Source organism: Cricetulus griseus, assembly GCF_003668045.3.
Source record: "Cricetulus griseus strain 17A/GY chromosome 1 unlocalized genomic scaffold, alternate assembly CriGri-PICRH-1.0 chr1_1, whole genome shotgun sequence".
Lineage (NCBI taxonomy): Eukaryota > Metazoa > Chordata > Mammalia > Rodentia > Cricetidae > Cricetulus > Cricetulus griseus.
In genome coordinates, this window is record NW_023276807.1 from 133,599,851 (window position 1) to 133,619,235 (window position 19,385).

At 42.5% G+C, this 19,385-nt stretch overlaps 1 protein-coding gene across 10 annotated transcripts in view; it reads right to left on the reverse strand.

The window, feature by feature from the left end:
- Nucleotides 1-19,385, reverse strand: part of Apbb2 (amyloid beta precursor protein binding family B member 2) — a 318,116-nt gene that overhangs the window by 243,786 nt on the left and 54,945 nt on the right. For 7 of the 10 annotated variants that reach the window (XM_027390798.2, XM_027390796.2, XM_027390801.2 and 4 more), the window contains exon 2: nt 648-803. The exons of 1 other annotated variant lie outside the window; for it this stretch is intronic. The gene's annotated coding sequence lies outside the window, so the exon portion shown is untranslated. Of the gene's footprint in view, nt 1-647; nt 804-14,077; nt 14,533-15,910; nt 15,985-19,385 lie in introns of those variants that run through there. 2 more of the 10 variants (XM_027390793.2, XM_027390794.2) reach the window with 2 other exon arrangements.

Sequence of the window (19,385 nt, forward strand, 5' to 3'; positions counted from 1 at the left end):
ACTGACAGCTGCCTGCAGTACTGTCCCTGTTCATGCACTCCTCAGAACGAATTCTCTCCATCGTTCATTCTCCTGAAACACCGAACTGTTATTACACATTTATCTGAATGCTGAATGCTATTGCTTTGGGGGAAGTTTCTATATGAACATCTTAATGCTAAATGTACGAATTGCTGGAAACAAATGGGTCAGTGGTTTTTGTTTGGGCAGAAAAGCAAGTGTTACAATTTTGTCAAACAAAGTGCCAATAGTCAGGAACCCCCAGAAAAATGAGCCCTTCCAAGCATGGGCCTAGATAAGTAAGAATGCTCTGAGTAAGGACAGTTTTCTTCTCTACTACAAAGTCAAGGCTATTGAGGCTGCTGTGCATAGCCTCTGCTTGTAACTCTTTCCCTAACTGTATTGAAGGTCTTCCTCTATGTAAGAGAGAAAAGGAAGATAGAAGAGAGAATGGATGGAACAAAGGACAGAAAAGAAAAGAACATATACATGAAGAAAGTAATCAGGATACCTCACTGACATGAATCTGAGAATCCCTCAATTAACAGATGATGACCATTTAGGATTGGCTCCAAAACACTTACAGAAAGAACAAAACCACGGACCCAACCAGACCCTCTTTCTCCAACCACCTCTTTAACACCAACCTGGGTGCACTTAGGTCAGCGTCGGAATCGGCTTTTCACAGGGGCTTTCTTTTATGGATTTTCCATCCGGCAAAGGTTTCTATTCCAGTGCTGGGCAGATCTGACCACAGCATGCTTGGCTAGAGAGCACAGCAGCTCCCCCAGAGATGCTCCAACCTGAAGGGGCAAAGGCAGGAAGCCATTACTAGGCCTGATATTCTCATTCATGCACATTCTCCCTCTATCTTTCTTACTCTCTCTCTCCAACATAACCCAAACAACACCTCCCAAAGTTTTAAAATCATTAATGAACAGAAACCACCCTTGCAGGCACCCCAAACACAAACTGGGTCTACTGTGGAGGAGGCCAAAGCATTGACTCATTACTGAGAAGGGTCTCTGATCAGTGATGCCCTCTGTCTGTGGAAAGTTTTAAAGCCAGATGTTTTAATTAACCACGGAAAACACAAGCTACAACTAAAATTTCATGAACACACTGATCTGCTCCATGGAAAACCACAGGAATGTTCTGGCAGGACCAAGTCTGAATTCTTGGGACACGGCGGCCTGGAGTCATTCCCCTTAGGAACTCAAACAGAAAATTAACTTGCTCAATATGTTTCAAAAAAGCGAAATGAAACCCAGATTTAATCTCAATCAAACACAAAAAAACATTTCAGAACTTCAAAGGACACCACAAAGACACCAAAGTAGAAACCACAAAGCAAGCTTTGTGTCATTTAGGAATAAGAATGGATTTGCATTTCGATGTGAATAGGGCCACAATTTTATGGGTTGAGTAACAAAAGGGACACTAATCATCTTTCATTTCCTAATAGAGGAAATTATGAACAAAACTAATCCTCAATAAATAGGCCATAAGTATTATCAAATGTATACTGTATTCATAACTATTATCAAACATATACTGTGTCCATAAATGTTATCAAGTGTATACTATATCCATAAGTATTATCAAATGTATGCTGTATCAATAAGTATTATCAAATATACACTGTATCCACAAGTATTATTAAATGTATGCTATATCAATTAGTATTATCAAATATATACTGTATCCATAAATATTGTCAAATGTATACTATATCTGTAAGTATTATCAAATATAATACAGAATCTCCATAAAAGCAGTCTGTAGCTCCTTTACTGCTACAGAGCCATACCTTGGCTCCAGTGATCAAAGACACTCAGACAGATGGTGTTAAAGTAACTGATACTGAATAATATTGGGGCTGACAATTTCAGATCCCAAAAAGCAAATGAAGCAATCTTCTGACAGCAATTCTTGAGCAACAAGAGCTAAGAGATTAAGAAGTCTCCACATGTTAGCATTAATTATACTAGTAGCTATGACAACATCTATATGTTCTATATCGAAAGCCTATGCAAGGAGGAATGGAACCAATGCTATTTTCAGAGATCAGTCTACAATTCTTTTTCTGTAAATCAAAACAGTATCCATCAACCTTCCAAATGTGCCAAAAATAGTATCGTATTAATCTCTACCTTCACTGGAAACCTCAGTCCCCAAAACCATAAAAAGCAAGATAATAAATAAGCATGGAATAGCCTGTGGGTATTCTAAGGACATAAAAACATGAGTAATGGCATTTCTAGGATATATTTATAGCTCCTTTTTGATGTTTTCCAGTTTTCATACAATTAACACATGTGATTTCCACAATTATAATCTTTTAGGTTTTCTTTTTAAACAGTATGAGAATACTAAACAAGAATGGGACATCTATCTATATCCACCTTCTCTGCAGATTACCTCTTATCTGAATAATAAGGTCTAATAAAGGAAGTATTTATTCATCTAAACTCAGTACAAACTGATCACCCCTGATACAAAAATTAAAAATATTCTAAAACCTAAAATGCTTTCAATGCCAACACGACACCATAAGTGGAAAATTCCTCGATATGAAACATTGTTTCATGCAGAAAATTCTTCAAAGTAATACATAAATTTACCTTGAGGGTATGTGTATATGATATCTTGAAACAGAGATTAAATTCTTGTTTATGCTTGAATCTTACCATCAAGATCTCATTATATAAATATCTCAAAATCAGAAAAAAAAATAGACGTCTGAAACACTCCTGGTCCCATGCAGTCCACTGAGAGGGCATTATTGTATAGTACTTCACTTAGAAATTCAAAACCCCACTGTAACACTTCAGGGCTGACAAACAAACAAAACTTTCCTAGAAATGTATTTTCCTGCTCTATTCACAAAGTTACCACAGACAGAAAATTCTATATAAACTTCACTCTCAGTAATCTGAGGCACGCCCATCCCTTAATTAAAAGCACCTCCTAGGAAGGGTTAGCAGTTTAACAGTACCAAGGCCTTTAAAGCATCCCAAGAAACAAAACCACGGTGGCAGAATCTTAACTTGGGGGCCTTAGTGATCTCACCCAGAGAGCTCTTATCCAGAGGGGTCAAATACCTTCCCTCTGCCATCCTCCAAGGAAGCAGGCATCTGGGTCCAGCTCACTCTGGGTGCCTCAACTCTGACTCTGTACACGGGGATACCTCAGCATGCACTCTCAGAAGTAACACATTTATGAGTCACACACACCTGCTAAATTTGTATCAGCAAAATCAGAATAGACAGGAATTTGTTCCACTGAAACCGAAATTCAGGCAGGAAGAAAAGAGAAGACTCAACGCTAGGCTTTAAAAGCCACAGCTCTGCTCACAATGCTCTCACAGAAGGAACAATGACTGCACTGTGTACTGGTAGCAGGTGCCGTCAACAGAAACTGCCTGTCAAGCTAAGAGCTTTCTGGTCCTAGCACTGGCCTTGTTGATAACAGTGTTAATTCCCCCTAGTTCAAAGCAAGACAAGAGGTTTTCAACGAGATAAAACTATGCTGCACCATGCCACCTGCAACAGACAGGAAAGACACATATTCACCTGTTTTAGGAATACATGATTCATGGTATCAAATCCTGGGGTGTGCCTCTAGAATCCTCTAACTCTTAAGGGAAAGACGTTGCAGATTGGAAACTGGAGGAAACAAGTTGGTTAAAAAAAAAAAAAAAGGAAATAAAAATGATGTCTGCAGCCTTGGAAAATGAGTAGCTTTTCCTTTCCTTCCGAATTATTTCTCTGAAACAGAGCCACCTCTGCTTCTGCTAGCTGTCCACCTACAAGGTTCATTACAGCATCAGATGCCTAAGGTTTTTACAAAGTGTGATGGCTCGAAGTGCAAGGGGGCAGGCAGATAGCAATGACCAACTCAGAACCACTCCTTGAAATGAAAGGCCTATGATGAGGCCTTTGCAGCAAATCCTTCCCCTACTGTGTCACAGGACAACAAAGGCCTCATCTGTGAGGGAGCTGCACTAAGGATGATGTGGCCCAGCTTTGTCATAGCCCAGCAGAGTACAATGGCTCTGCCTGGACTGAGAAGCCAGGCACTGAATGTAAAAGAAAGGAGGGGGGAGCTTGCTTTCTACCCAAAACAGCTCTTAACATCTCTACCACCCATTTCCATGGCTGCACCTGAAGAGAATACAGCAGGGAATGCCTCAGCTCTAATCCTAAGCCCAATGTCCACACTAGCAAAAGGACTGATGTTTTCCAATGACACCAGAGTTGTGTGACAAGTCAAGTTCTAGTAATGTTCTACAGTCATTTGTCACAGAATGACACCATTTAAATTTAGCAGTCTGGTCAGAACTCTGACCTACCAACCAAACTGGACGGAATCTTGGTGAAGTTACCAAGTTATCTTTCTCAGTAGATGACTAAATAAAAAATGAGAATGATGTAAGATAAGGCATCTTGAATGCATGGTATCTTGATTGTGTGTTGTTTGGTTTGGGGCTGCAACTAAAAGGTTTTGACAAAATGTGCGTCCAAGAAGTGCTGCCCTTGGAGGACCTGAATGTTTGGCAAGCATTTTTCTTTTCCTTGTCTGATGTTCCATAGAAGATTTCTGCTTCGTGGGCCAGATTCCAGAAATGTCAGCAGAGCCAATTCATCACTGCTAAATTTCTATCTCAAAATGACCAGGCATACAAGACAAGAAAGAATAGCTGGAGAACAGTCCTCTCAGAGCCATGAGAGCTTGATTTTAAGAACTCAGCTTGTGGCCTTGGGTGATGAGTGAGTCTGATGAGCTGAATTCAAATCCACAACGTCTGTGTGTTAACAGGAATTTCTACTTAGTCTGACTGAAGTAAACACTTTATTCCTTGCTTTAATCTTGAGGGCACTTTTAACAACATACCAAATTGCCACTATATGAAAGGCATATTAGAAAGAAAACTCTGTGTGTTTGTGTGTGTGTGTGTGTGTGTTGGCATAGAATACAACACTCCTCCACATTCCCTCCATCACCCCCAAGGAAAAAGAAAGCATGCTGGAATTTATCCAGTAACAACCCTCGTTTTAAGAAGGAGAGTATCAGTTATTTTAGAAGCATTTCCTGCCGACATTTTTTTTAAAAAATAAATATATATATTGAATTATTTATTTTAGAAACTAAACTCAAGTTCAATTTTTAACATGCCAAATGGCTGTCTTAGCAAAGTTTCTATTTTTAAAAATCTGTTTTACTTCATTAAAAAAAAAAAAAAAGAATGGGGGCCTGAAAACTAGGCTGCCCAAGATGTTGTCCAAAAATGCAATATGAGTTGAAAGGAAAAGAGCTGGTAAAGGAGAATATAGAATGCCCACACATTAATGTTTACCACTAATAATCCACACACCTGAAACATACTGAGAGCCAGTGTTCAACAAGCACAGCAAAGAAGAAAACATCCAACTGAAAGCAACCAAAATGTAGGACAGGAAGGCAGCCAGAGTAAGATCACTTGCCTAGCATTTCTGAAGCTCTGGGTTTGACTGTCCCCAACATTGAAAAAAAGGAGATGGGGGAATGGACAAAAAAGTGACTAAGATGCTATCAAGTTCAGAGCCAAGATTCCCAAAACCATGAAGCCAACCTGGCAGAGCAGATCAAGGGCAGAATCTAGGAATCTGTATTGCCTTGCTTACCACAAATAATCAAATAATGCTGATACAGTCGTGGGAGCCACTGATTCACTGCATTTCCTTGCTGAGGGAGAAAAGGTACTAAAAGGTTCTTACTGTAATGGCAGGAGCTGTCTGGCTAGTGCTTCTCATTCTTCATCCATACCCACCCTGTTGTAGAAACCATTACAATGCCTTTTTCTTTCTTTTCTTTTCTTTTTTTTTTGTTTTTTGTTTTTTTGTTTTGTTTTGTTTTTCGAGACAGGGTTTCTCTGTGTAGCTTTGGAGCCTATCCTGGCACTTGCTCTAGAGACCAGGCTAGCCTCGAACTCACAGAGATCCGCCTGCCTCTGCCTCCTGAGTGCTGGGATTAAAGGTGCGCACCATAAACGCCCAGCTACAATGCCTATTTTTGAACAAGCAAATTTGTCTTGAGATGACTTGACTGTTACAAGGCTTTTAAATCAAGAGCCTGGTGTTTCCAACCAGTCTAGCCAGCCACCATGTCTTCTTGGCACTCTGACTGAAAACTCTGAGCAGGCTAATAGTAATCTTTTCTACTACAAGCTAATGATGTCACATGACTATTCATCTTACTGATTTACAATAAATACTAGTTTAAGATGATTAAAAAAATGAAAATTATACAATTAAATTGGATCCAACTTTTATAATAAATGGAGTCTACTTAAACCATGCTAAAGTGTTTAGTCAGGTCTGCAGTTCTTTTTATTGTCTTCTAAGGGCAGAGACGTGGTTCAGTGGTAGAGTGCCTACCTACCTCCCTGAGTGGCTGGGTCTCGGAGGTGGAGAGAGAGAGGAAGACCAGCATGCCAATGAATCATTCCTCAAATCCCAACCCAAACATAATTCCTTCATGATGCCCTCCCAGATACCCCAGCATAAACTCTTACTGAGGGCTTTGTGATTTCAGTGCTTCTACCACTAAAAGCACAAGTGATGTTTCTTTCCAAGATTCAATTGTCTCACCTCATCCATACCCGAAAGCACCTCACCTCCTCATCCTGTGCTCAAGCTGCCTGTCTGTCTGCCTTCAGGTTCTCAGCTACCTCTCTGAACATTCTTTTATGGGTTCCTTTCCACCTGACCACTAGAATATTAAAATTTTCAAGCTTCATCCTACCCTGTGAGGTTTAGTACTGATTGCCACACAGATAGGATCTAGGATCATCCAAAAGGCAAGCCTCTGGGCATGCTTGTGAGGATTTATTTAGTTTACCTTAGCCTCTAGCCACACCTGTGGGGGATTATCCAGGTCAGGTTGAGTGAAGTGGGGAGACCCACCTTAACTGTGGGCAGTGTCATTCCATAAGCTGCCATGATGGTTAGAGTTAACTTGATAGATGACTATAGATAGGATCACTTGAGGGACAGGCCTCTGCACATGCTTGTCGGAAATTATATTGAATGTAATACCTGAGATGTGAAGATATACTCACTGTAAGTAGCTATTCCTTGGATGGGATCTGAACTGAACAAATAGAGAGTAGCAGCATTCATTCGTCTTTCTCTGCTTCCTGATGTATATGGTAATGAACAGCCCCCTGACCTCCCCACCATGACAGACTGTACTCTGGAATGCTAACCCAGGATAAGCTCGAAGGTACAATGTGATGAGCCACCTCTTCTGCTACCGTAACTTCTCCACCAAGATGGACCATACTGAGAGGTAAAATAAAGCCTTTCTCCCTTGAGTTATTTTCACTGGGTATTTTACCATACCAACAAAGTCACTGAGACCCAAACCTCCTCACACTTCATGCAAACCTTCCAAGTCACATCAAATGATGGCCAGGCCCAGCTACCAACTGTGCTCTGATGAGTTCCGCCTTCCCATCAGCACACACCCAGTCATTTCACCCTTCACCAAGATGTCCTATGTACCAAACACTGCATTCCTAGCTAGACCACCCTTGGCATCTCTACATCCTGACAACAATACCAAAGTTCAGAGGCTTCTGTGAGCCTTCTTGCACTTCTGTGAGCCTCGAACTCTAACCTGTGTTACAGCTGCTCCCACAGACACATTCCTCACATTTTTAACACAATGCTGAGACGTGTCTTATGAAAAACTGACTTTTTAAAAATGGCATTGCTTTTCTCTAAAATATCATGGTGGCCTTAAAAAAACTGTCACCCTATAGTCGATGCATGTTAAAGACCATCTCAGTGCATGCTCCCCCCCACTGCCCTACAGCAGCATTGTCCGACGGAACACTCTGAGGGTGAAAATGTACCATATCTGTGCTGCTCATTACAGCAGCCACTGGCTACACATACCCTGAAATTGTGATGGATGTGATGAAGTGAATTTTTAAACTTGAATTTTTCTGAAAGAGATTTCCTGGTTCCTTGCTCACCATAACCTGCAGTTCAGCCCTTTTCTGAGAAGCCACTGCCTTCTCCCTGAAACATAGCCTGTGGTGGTTTGAATAGGTATGGCTCTCCACAGACTTGTGTGTTTGAATGCTTGGTCCATAGGGAATGGCATTCTAGGAGGTGTGACCTGGTTGGAGTAGGTGTGCCTTGTTAGAGGAAGTGTGTCACTGTGGAGGCGGGACTTCAGGTCTTACTATGCTCAAGCTCTGTCCAGTGTGGCACACAGTCTCCTTCTGCTGCCTGTGGATCAAGATGTAGAACTCTCAGCTCCTTCTCCAGGACCATGTCTGCCTGCACAATGCCATGTCCCACCTCAATGATAGTTGAGTAAACCTCTCAAACTGTAAGTCAGCCCCAATGAAATGTTTTCCTTTATAAGAGCTGCCATGGCCATAGTGTCTCTCACAGCAATAGCAACCCTTTAAGAACTTTCCACCCCCTTGGTTTTTTCAGACAGGGATTCTCTGTAGCTTTGGAGGCTATCAGTAAACCAGGCTGGCCATGAACTCACAGAGACCCACCTGCCTCTGCCTCCCAAGTACTGGGACTAAAGCTTGTGCCACCACCACCTGGCAAGAACTTCCTTAGTAGACAAGTGATAACAAAATCTGGCTATTTTTCCAAAAGTTTATACCAAACCACCTCTCTTGTTTTTGAATGATAATTCTGACAGCCCAAAAAACAACAGTAATTTCTTTATGGTGGTGGTGTTGTTTGCAGTACCAGGGATCAACCTCAAACATACTTAGTTAAAGTTTGTTTGTATGTATGTTCTGATCTTATTAAAAGTACCCAAGATAATTTTAATTATCAAGGCCAAATATAAATAGATGAGACAGAGCTGAAGTCTGAATCACAAAATCTGCTAAATAAAGGCACATGACACAAAGGAGGCTTAGACTACAGAGAGATGAAGGAAGGGCAGAGCTTCCCAGGAGCTCAGAACCGGCACTGTCAGCAACAAAACCATGTTTTCAAGGAAAGGTTTAATTTTAGTCAAACAAAATTCTCTGTCATGATAAATTAATGTTAATTTGAATTTTATTGGTTTGCACTCTTGTTTGAATTTACTCTATAAATGTTTTATTGGTTTATAGTTACGGAAGAGCTAGAAGCATGAAGTTTATATACCTAGTTTTATGTCCGGGCATATTTAAGGTACATCATAACAAAATTATTTATTACTGAGGATTTATGAGATTTTTTTTCTTTTAAATAAAGAGGTGCATGAATTACTGAGGTTTAAGGCACATTGGTCTTTATATACTTGGCCATCTTTGATATACTTGTCATACTCTCCATAAACGAACAGAGAAACAGAACAGAATGGCACAAGCAAGCAATCCCCCTGCAGCCCAGTTCTCCAGCTCCATGAATCATATATCACTGGTGAGCATTTGGAGGCGGCTTGTCCTGTCTTTCTTCTAACAGAAATTGTTTCTAACATAAAAGATGACTGGAAAGACTGCTTAGCCCTGTTCCTGCCATCCCCCACTCTGACTAGACTCTATTAATTAATCCAAATGTACCTGGCAACAGCACAACAAATACGTGTCAAACAAACAGTAGTCCTCAGCCAATGGACGCCCATTTCCTGATGGGGTTCAATAGCCGGGGAAGGAGAGGAATGGAGCATTGTTTTTTTTTTTCTGAATAGGTACAAGGAGCTTGTAACCATTTCTTTTTAACTCTTAATTTCTGATTCTTTAGGGAATGTAGTCCCTTCCTCCTCCTAAGGGTTCATTTTAATGTCCTGCTCGCAACTTTTTGCAACTTACTTGCCCATATGTCCACACCCTATGCTTCTCTTCTCACTGGTCGCCCTAATCACAAGAGAAAGGTCACAGCATTCACACTTCTCCCTTACTGCAGAGAGAGAGGCACTTGGCTGTCTGTTGCCTTGAAGATGATGGCAAAGACCTTTCCACCCAAGCTAACGCTGAATAGGATTTAAAATGAATGTGTTCTGCCATTGCTAAGATTTTTGTTTTTAATTAATCAAGGGACAGAGAGGGAGCTCAATTGGTCAAGTGCTTTTCTAGCAAACATGAAGACCTGAGTTGGATGCCTAGAACCCATGTAAAAATGGTGGACATGGTGATTTATATGTGTAATCCCAGTGTAGGGAAAGTAGACACAGGCAGTTCTCAAGGGCACTCTGGCCAGCCAGCCTAAGCTAACTGATAAGCCCAAGGGCAATGAAAGACCCTGTCTCAAAGGAAGTAGACAGTATACCTCAGGATGACACCCACAGTTGTCCTTTGGTCACGACATGTAACCAAATTGGGGGTGGAGAAGACTATTGAAAATGAAATGGCTCCAGAGATAAAGACATTGTACCTCAGTGACCTGAATCCAAACCCTGTAATCCACATACAGGTAGAAGGAGAGAACCAATTCCAAAGTTATCCTCTGATGTCCATATGTGTGCCATAATACGTGTGCTTACACTACTCACACTCATACATTAACAAAAAAAAAAAAAAAACAATAGTCAAGTACAATTTGACGTTTGGTAATAATAAATAGAAGCTATCCCTCAAGTATAAAACCAACTTATATTTAAATAAAATTTTAATGAAAGTTTCTCACATTCTGAAACCTAAGGTTAAGATCTGATTTGGAAAATTTTTGGTTTTAATCACAGTTCCCTCAGGAGCAGGAGAGTGCAATTACCTTCTGGTCCAAAGAGAAACACAGAATATTCTGGTGGTTTATAAGTAAACTTGTGCCCTCAGGTAACTTGGTTCAGTATGGATGAGCAAGTGAGGAAAGCACTGCCAGTCTGTGGTGGTTTGAGAGAAAATGGCTCCCAAAGGGAGTTAACACCATTGGAGGTGTGGCCTTGTTGGTGTAGGTGTGTTGGAGAAAGTGTGTCAGTGTGGAGTTGGGTTTTAAGGTCTCATATATGCTCAAACCATGCCCAGTGAAATGGTTCACTTCCTGTCGCCTTCACAAGATGTAGGATTCTCAGCTAACTCTCCAGCACCATGTCTGTCTGCTCATTGCCATGTCCAGCCATGATGATAATGGACTAAACCTCTGAACTGTAAGTCACCTCAATTATAAAAATGTTTTCCTGTATAAGAGTTATCGTGGTCATAGTGTCTCTCACTGAAATATAAACCCTAAGACACAGTCTAAAGGCTGATTGTGGGCAACTCTGATCCAAGGTGGTTGTTGGTTTGGTTTGGTTTGATTTTTCAAGACAGCATCTTTCTATTTAGTCCTTGCTGTCCTGGAACTCAGTTTGGAGACCATGCTGGCCTCGAACTCAGAGATCCGCCTGCCTCTGCCTCCCAAGTAGTGGGATTAAAGCGGTGCAGCACCATTCAGCCCAAATGGTATTTTTAGAAGTGAGACAAACTTTTGTACAATGTCTACCTAATCTTCTTCTGAGATGAAACAGAAAAAAGAGCAAAAGAGTCCACCAGACAACCTGCCCAAACAAACCAGACAGAGACATATGTGGTGTTGGTACTCAACACGAAGAAAGGTGGTGTTCATAAAAGAACATTCATAAACTCTGGCCTAATAAACTAAGCTGAAAGTTGAGGCTAAGAATGCTTCAAGCAACCCAACACAGAAATGGAGACATCACCCCATAAACAGATGAGATCAGGGCACAGACTAGCACTGAAAATACTGATTCATTTAATTAAGAAATTAGTTCATTTAGCCCAGTGTTAGTGGCACATGCCTTTAGTCCCAGCACTCGAGAGGCAGAGGCAGGCAGATCTTTGTGAGTTCGAGACCAGCCCGGTCTACAAGAGCTAGTTCCAGGACATACTCCAAAGTCACAGAGAAACCCTGTCTCTAAAAACAAAACAAAACAAAACAAAACAAAACAAATTAGTTCATTTAACCACCAACATGAAATTCCAGTTCGTATGGAAGGTCATATTCTCCCTGCTGCACTTGTATCTTGTAGCATGCATGATGACTGAGCAGGGAATAGAGTGGCCTGCCTTCTAAAAACAACACTTGCTGGAAGCCCATCATCAGTAGCTCATAAAACTAATACACAGAGTTTTATTGATTCTTCTCAGGACTCTGAATTTTGAGAAACTACATACATTACCCACTTTAAACCAAGCAATTTTGCAAGTAAAACTACTAGATAATATAACTGGGGAAAAGATTTTAATGAGGGGACAAATAAGAACCACAATTGGGGCACTCTTGAGAAGTCAAGAATTAATCATAGTTAAAAATACACATTGTAACTTAATGATCCAGTCATATCATTTTTAACAAAATCAAAAAAAATGTCCAACATGAAAATCCTTCAAAAGAAAATTGTGAAGTTGTAGACAGATGTTTCTCTCCTGCCCCATCCTGCAGCTGGTCAGTCCCAAATAAAAACACAGAGAATTATATTAAACCTCTTGGCCTATTGCTTAGGCTGATTACTACCAAGCTCTTACAACTTAAATCAACCCATAATTCTTATCTGTTTAGACACGTGCTTGGTACCTTTTCTCAGTAAGGCATTCTCATCTTGCTTCCTCTGCGTCTGGCTGGCGACTCTTCTCTGCCTTTCCGCTTCCCAGAATTCTCCTAGTCTGGTAGCCCCACCTCTTCTTCCTGCCTGGCTACTGGCCAATCAGCATTTTATTAAGCCAGTATGAGTGACAAATCTACAGTGAACAAGAGCATTATCCCACGTCATGAAGTTCTGCGTATACTGGGGCAGGGTCGATGCACTTGTGTGCCTGTACCAACCCTTAACCCATCTTCCTTCCTTCCTTCATTCATTAACTCACTTCTCTATCCGTTTTTCTTCTTTCATTTTAAAACATTTAACATTATTAATTTTATTCAAGAGAAAACCCCCATGCCACAGTAGGAGAAAATTATTTGCAAATGTCTTCTGTGAGGCTGAAAACACAGAGTAACTGATTATGAATTGGGCTCTAAACTCAGAGGGAAATGAATCCAAACCCTGGATGTTCTTGAGATATATCAATAACTCTGTCTTCCGCTGTTAAACAGGGATGGTGACATGTGTCTTGCAGTGCAGTAAGAGTTGGGAGTGAAATGTCTCAGAGCACTGAGCACAGCACCCAGCACTCAGCACCCAGCATCCAGCCAGGATGCCTTGAACTGATTTTTCACATCAGCTGCATCTGCCCGAGGACTCCACAACTTGCTGGTTTGGGCAAGCATATCTAAAACACATTTTCCCAGATTCCACATGAAAGCCCTCCTCTGATTTCTAACACCAAGCTAGCTAAAGCATACAGGTCCCAACATTCTCCTTAGGCTTTCTAAAAGGGAGGAAGGAGGGTGTGATCTATCCATGGGATTCAGCAAGAAATTACTACTGGTTGTTTAATTCCAAGAGCAAGCTAACCCCAAACTCTTTACCAATTGGAGGGAAACTAAACAGAGGCAGAGGCTATAAATTTGTTCTACCCAGCCACACTGACTACCAGCCCCACTGACTCACCAAACACACACAATTCCCTAGTGCATGGGCAAGCATCCTCCTGAAATGTCACATTTCAGGAGCCTGGATATACTCAAGAATAATACAGGGTTTGTGCTACCATCTACCCAGCTTCCACCAAGTTTCCACAGCCCACAGACAAAAGCTACACACTCCAACACCTATGCCCAAGGTAATCCCACATGGAAAAAAGAAGTGGATATATGAGTGTCAAGGGCACCAATTCTGGAGAGTGGCCTTGGACATGTCCCACAGGAGGCATATAAATCATTTAACTTGTAGGACCATTATAAGAACTAAACAAATCAATATATGTAGAAGGAGCTGGGTAATTGTTATTACATACCGAGGCAGAGATGATAAGTGTATAAGCTTCCTGTCTTCTCCAAAAAGGACTCCATATCCCCAAGAAGACTAACTCGAAATCCAGTTCTAACAGGAAATGTCTCCAGAGAAAGGCTTGTATGTTAAACACTTGGTCCTGAACTGCTGGAACTCATTTGAAAGGTTCTGGAAAGTTTAAGAAGTAGGCCTACCAGGAATAAATGTGCCAGCTGGGGCAAGCTTTGGAAGTTATACCTACCCAGTCTCTTCCCTGGTCTCTATACTCTGGCAGCTATGACATGAAGAATCTCCTCTGCTACACGCTCCCACGCCAAAGGGATGGGGCCAAGCACCCATGAGCAGAATCCTTGAAACCATGAGCTCAAATAAACACTTCCTCTTTCAAGTTCTTCTCCAGGGTATTTTGTAGTGGCGTCTTGCCTTGCCAGTGAACTTGAAGTGGTGACCACACCCTTTTGGTGTGGTTTCAGGTGCAGACATGACCCATTATAAGGTAGAGGAGGGGCTGGCTCTTGCTCTCTTTGGTTGCGGAGAGCATTGGAAGGGCAGAGTCTACATCCTTTGGAGCAGGAAGACCGAGGCGGTTATTTACTCTTATCCGTGTAAGTTCTTCTCTAATAAATACCTATTTATCATTTGTCTTGGGTCTGGTGGACTCATTTAAACCCTGCCTTCAATATTTTGTCACTGTGAGAGAAAAGTAATGAACATTATTAGTTGTACTAGTAATGAATATTATTAGATGTATCTGTTACTTATCTATTGCTATGACAAAACACCATGACCCAGGCAACTCATAATGGAAAGTGATGGGGATGAGGTTTCAGAGGGTTGTAGTCTATGCTGTGAGCTCACATACCCATCCCAAGCAGGAGGCAGAGACAGACACTGAAAGTGCTGCCAGTCTTTTGAAATCTCAAAAGGCTTGCCCCTGTGACACACCTCCTCCAACATGGCCACACCTCATAGTCCTCCTAAAACAGTTCCAACGGGGATCAAACATTTGAACAAGTGAGCCTACAAGGCCGTTCTCATTCAACACACTACTACAGACATCCCAGTTGAAGTTCTGCCAACAGTATGGCCCTGAGGACACACTAAGCAGTCACTGTGGCTTGTAGAAGGAAGACAAAAGCTCTGAGCTACAGTGGCATCAGCACATCCGGGAAGCTTTGCCAGTGGTACAAGTCCAGAACAGCTGCCTGATCTGGAGCCCAGTATGTGCATTTTCACGAAGCAATGTCATTCTAATGCCCAAATAAGAATTTAAAAAAAAAAAAAAAAAAAAAAAAAAAAAAAAACTAGACAGAAGCTTTGTCGGCCCAAAAGATGGCGCCGGCTTCCGCCTTCCACCATCCCGAGGGTGAGAGCTCTTGTGTTGGACAACTTCTTATCTGGCTAAGGCTGAGCTTCAGGCCTGCTTCTGTGTATGTGGACCCTTCTGCTTTCACCACGTGGCGGTCTGGGGTGGGCTGACAAGGGCGCTTTTAAGCAGTGGGTCGGGCTTCCTCGGGGCCCCCAGAAGAAGAATGTATAAGGCTCCTGAAATAAACTGCAGGAAGAAGAGTTCCGGAGTTGTGTCTTTCTTGCTGGTCGAGGCAGGCACAACAAGAAAGCAAGTCCAAACTCTTCGAGACAAGCCTCCACAGGGGGGTGGTCTAACAAGTAACCATGGATCACAAAGATGCCTTTTACAACCTGTATGCTGCTGTCTGGAATCCCTTTAGCATCAGCTTCCCATGACACAACTCAGAACTGCATGCTATGCAGGAAAGGACCAAGACTGGGCATCCAAGGTGTGCCAGGTCCTTTGTGTGTCTTCCTGCTCCCCACGGTTGCCCCCTCCCCACAGTCACTTCCTCCCACAGTGACTATATATACAAAGGGGAAGAGATTCCCAAACAGATCAGATTCCATCCCAGTGGGTGGGTCTTCCCTGGTCCATGACATGGGCTCAAGAGCCCTGGGCGCGGTAGGGTGAGTGGAGGAATTACTGGACACCTCCCAACCCACCCCCTTCTCGGTATGTTGAAACAACAACAAGAGTTTAAAGAAGCAAGAAGGACCTTACCACTCTCCTTCCTTGTCTTCTCCAAGATGGAATCTTAGGGTCAGTCTCCAAGTCACCAAGCCTTAATACCGAATCTGTACAAGACAGATGTGGACCTCAGATCACCACCGCCCACCGCTGCCTGCCCCACACTCCCATAAATGAAAAGAAGAATGGGCAAGGAATTCATGAATTCACAGAAATTGTCAGATAAAAATAATCTACATCAAAAATGCTACTTTACTAAGAGGTTCAAAGATCACAATATACAAAGTAGTAATAGTAACTAAGCTTTGCTAAGCTAAATTGGTGTCAAAAACACATAATTTCACAGGCCCCAAGAAACAGATACTACGGTTTCCATTTTTTAAATTCAAAAACTGAAGTGGAAGAAGAACAACTTTCCCGAAGACCCACCGTTCAGGAACAGAAGTGAAAACCTGGGATTCCGTGTACCCTGCCGCACACCCAATCTGGCATAATAATCACGACTTGACCTGTTGAGTCAGGGAGAGACAGGACTTTCCCTTATTAGGAAATCTCCTGAACTGCAAAATGGTCTGGAGTTGTAGAAGAAGCAAAGGGACATGGAGATTCTTTAACTGGAATAAATTACAGAGACGCCTGTAAACTGATTTCCAGCTTAATAGATAGAAAATAAACAGAAGCAAGGCAAGAAAATGGAATCAAGACAGAGCATTAGAGGGGAAAGCAGTTGGCTTAAGCATGAACGGTAGTAAAAGGAATCACAGGAGGCTGCTCCAGGCGGGGGAATGCTACAGGAAAACTCAAGGGTGAAAGCCAAAGCCAGCAGGTGACTCAGTGCAGGAATACAATGACAGGGTGACAGGCTGCTCTGAGGAATGGGAGGGAGGACCTCACAGGTGCTGCCAGCCAGGCCACCAGGCCTTGGAGAGGAAATGACAGCAGCTGCTGGTTAAGGGATTAGTCAGAGTGCTGAGGAACACCAAGCAGGCTCCCATTTCCTCAGCCTGCAAGAGCGTGCAAGCTTTCCTTAATGGAGGGGTTGACTCTGTCCATAGCCAATAAACCAGAGCATTTCTCTCCATGGAACACACTCTAGACAACACGCAAGATCCAAAGTAAGACTCGAGACACTAGGTACGGCAGCAGAAAGCACCTGTAGTCTGCAGACCAGGGTTCCAGGCAGAGCTCCACCCACAATCACCTGGCCAGGCAAGTCCTCCATTGACTCAGAAGCGTGTGAGCACTGGGAAGAAGGGTGGGGCAGATGGTTTCTTAATGGCTACATTCTGCAGTTCTGCAGCCAAACACGCTTCTCTGTTGCCTGGGTCCTCTTTTACTAGAGGACAGCAATGAGCTTTCCATTATGTCCCTAGCCTAGAGGAAGGGAAGGAAGGAGAAAAGGGATAGAGACAGAGGAGGTTGAGAGGAGAATTAAAGGTGATGGATGCACTAAACCTTCAGTAAGTATTACAAGACCTGGAAACCCAAGCTACTCACAAAACTAATAGAGCCAATGTAGCTGTTACTTCATGGAGGTGGTTGTCCAGTGGTGCATCTGTGGTTTGGGGCTTGAACTTGCCCTGTTGGACCCGAATTCTACCACTTAACACACGAGAAGCATCAACTAAGGGTTAAGACAACGCAGCCATACTGCGATGGAATGCTTCTTTGCTGTGACTGAACTTCTATCAACTCCATCCAATAGTCTAGATTACAGAATGCTCTGCTCTTCTGTGCATCGCCTCGGAATCACAACGTGATAACACACATCTTTTTTTTTTTTTTAAAGATTTATTTATTTATTACGAACACAGTGTTCTGCCTGCATGTATCCCTGCAGGCCAGGAGAGGGCACCACATTTCATTACAGATGGTTGTGAGCCACCATGTGGTTGCTGGAAATTGAACTCAGGACCTTTGGAAACACAGGCAGTGCTCTTAACCACTGAGCCATCTCTCCAGCCCCCAAACACATATCTTGAGTGACAGCGAGTCCTTCACCAACATCCCCATTTGATCCTGAAGCCTTTGTCTCTGCACCTAGGTAGATCCAACATCTCTCTCAAAGAGCAGCCTTTCCAATGAGCCCTGGCAGAGGGGATCCACCCTGCCAAACACTATTTACCCAGGAAAGTATTCAAGGCCCAGAATGCTAAACATGGGGCTCTCTACATCAAACAAGCAAGCAAGGGGCAAGGGCTCCGATCTGAGCCTCCCAAATCAAGTTCTTGAAATTGTGCAAAGACAAGGCCCATATCTTCTCACAAGAGGGGTGGGAAGGGGAGCTGGAGAGATGGCTCTATGGTTAAGAGCACTGGCTGCTCTTCCAGAGGACCCGAGTTCAATACCCAGCACCCACTTGGCAGCTCACAACTGTCTGTAACTGCAGTTCCAGGGGCTCTGACACACTCACAGATATATATGCCAGCAAAATACCAATGCACGTAATATAAGAATAAAAAGTTTAAAAACATGCTTTCATTAAAAAAAAAATCCTTCAGATGGGCAAAAATAGTAGAAACACACACAGACTCAAAGACACATCAACCAGCTTCAACCATTGTCAACTGGTGGCAAAATCTGTTTAAACTGCCTACAGTCAGGTTACCAGCACTCAGATGGTTGGAGCAGGATTAGGAGTTCAAGGGGAGCCTCTCTTCAAGGGGTGGCCTGAACTCCATAAGAAAGCTATGCCCAAAATAAATAAATAAGTAAACAGACTAATTAATTAATTAATAGGTGAGAAGGGGAGAGAGAAAAATAAAATGTTTATTCTGACTGACAATTTTGGAGATTCCAGTTGATGAGGCAATGTGGCCTCCTTGCTGGGCCTGCTTCCAGGCAGTATATTACATCAGAAGCACATGGAGGAGTAGAATTGCTCACCTCGTGGCCAAGAACCAAAATAATGCAGCAAGAACAACACTGGGTTCTAATCCCCTATGACCTAGAGACCTACCCACACTAGACTCATTTCTTAAACTTTTGCACCCCTACCCAGTACTGACACAGGAGGAATCAAGCCTTGAGCACACAGGCAGGCTCCTACCTGTTTCAACAGGATTCTCTGCAGGATCACAACCCTGACACTGTCACACCTACAAAAATGAATGACAATTTCTGGTCAGTGCTGATGCTTCCTCATCTCTTACTGTGTTTTTATTTCCTTGAGGTTTGCTGAACTTCTTACATCTTTTACAATCTCTAGGTCCCCTGCTCATTTCCATAACTCTTTTTTTTCTTCTAACAATGCATTCACTAAAATCCAGGTCAACTGCCCTGTAGGCTTTTTCCCAGTCAGGATACACTGCTGATTCACACAAAACCCTGTGTTACACAAAGGAAGTGCCTTGAACACTGTCTCTCACTCCACACACACACACACACACACACACACACACACACACACACACAGACAGACACACACACACACACACACACACACACACACACACACACACACACTTCCCAAAAGAATAAATCCCAAGTTCCAAAGTGTTATTTTAAT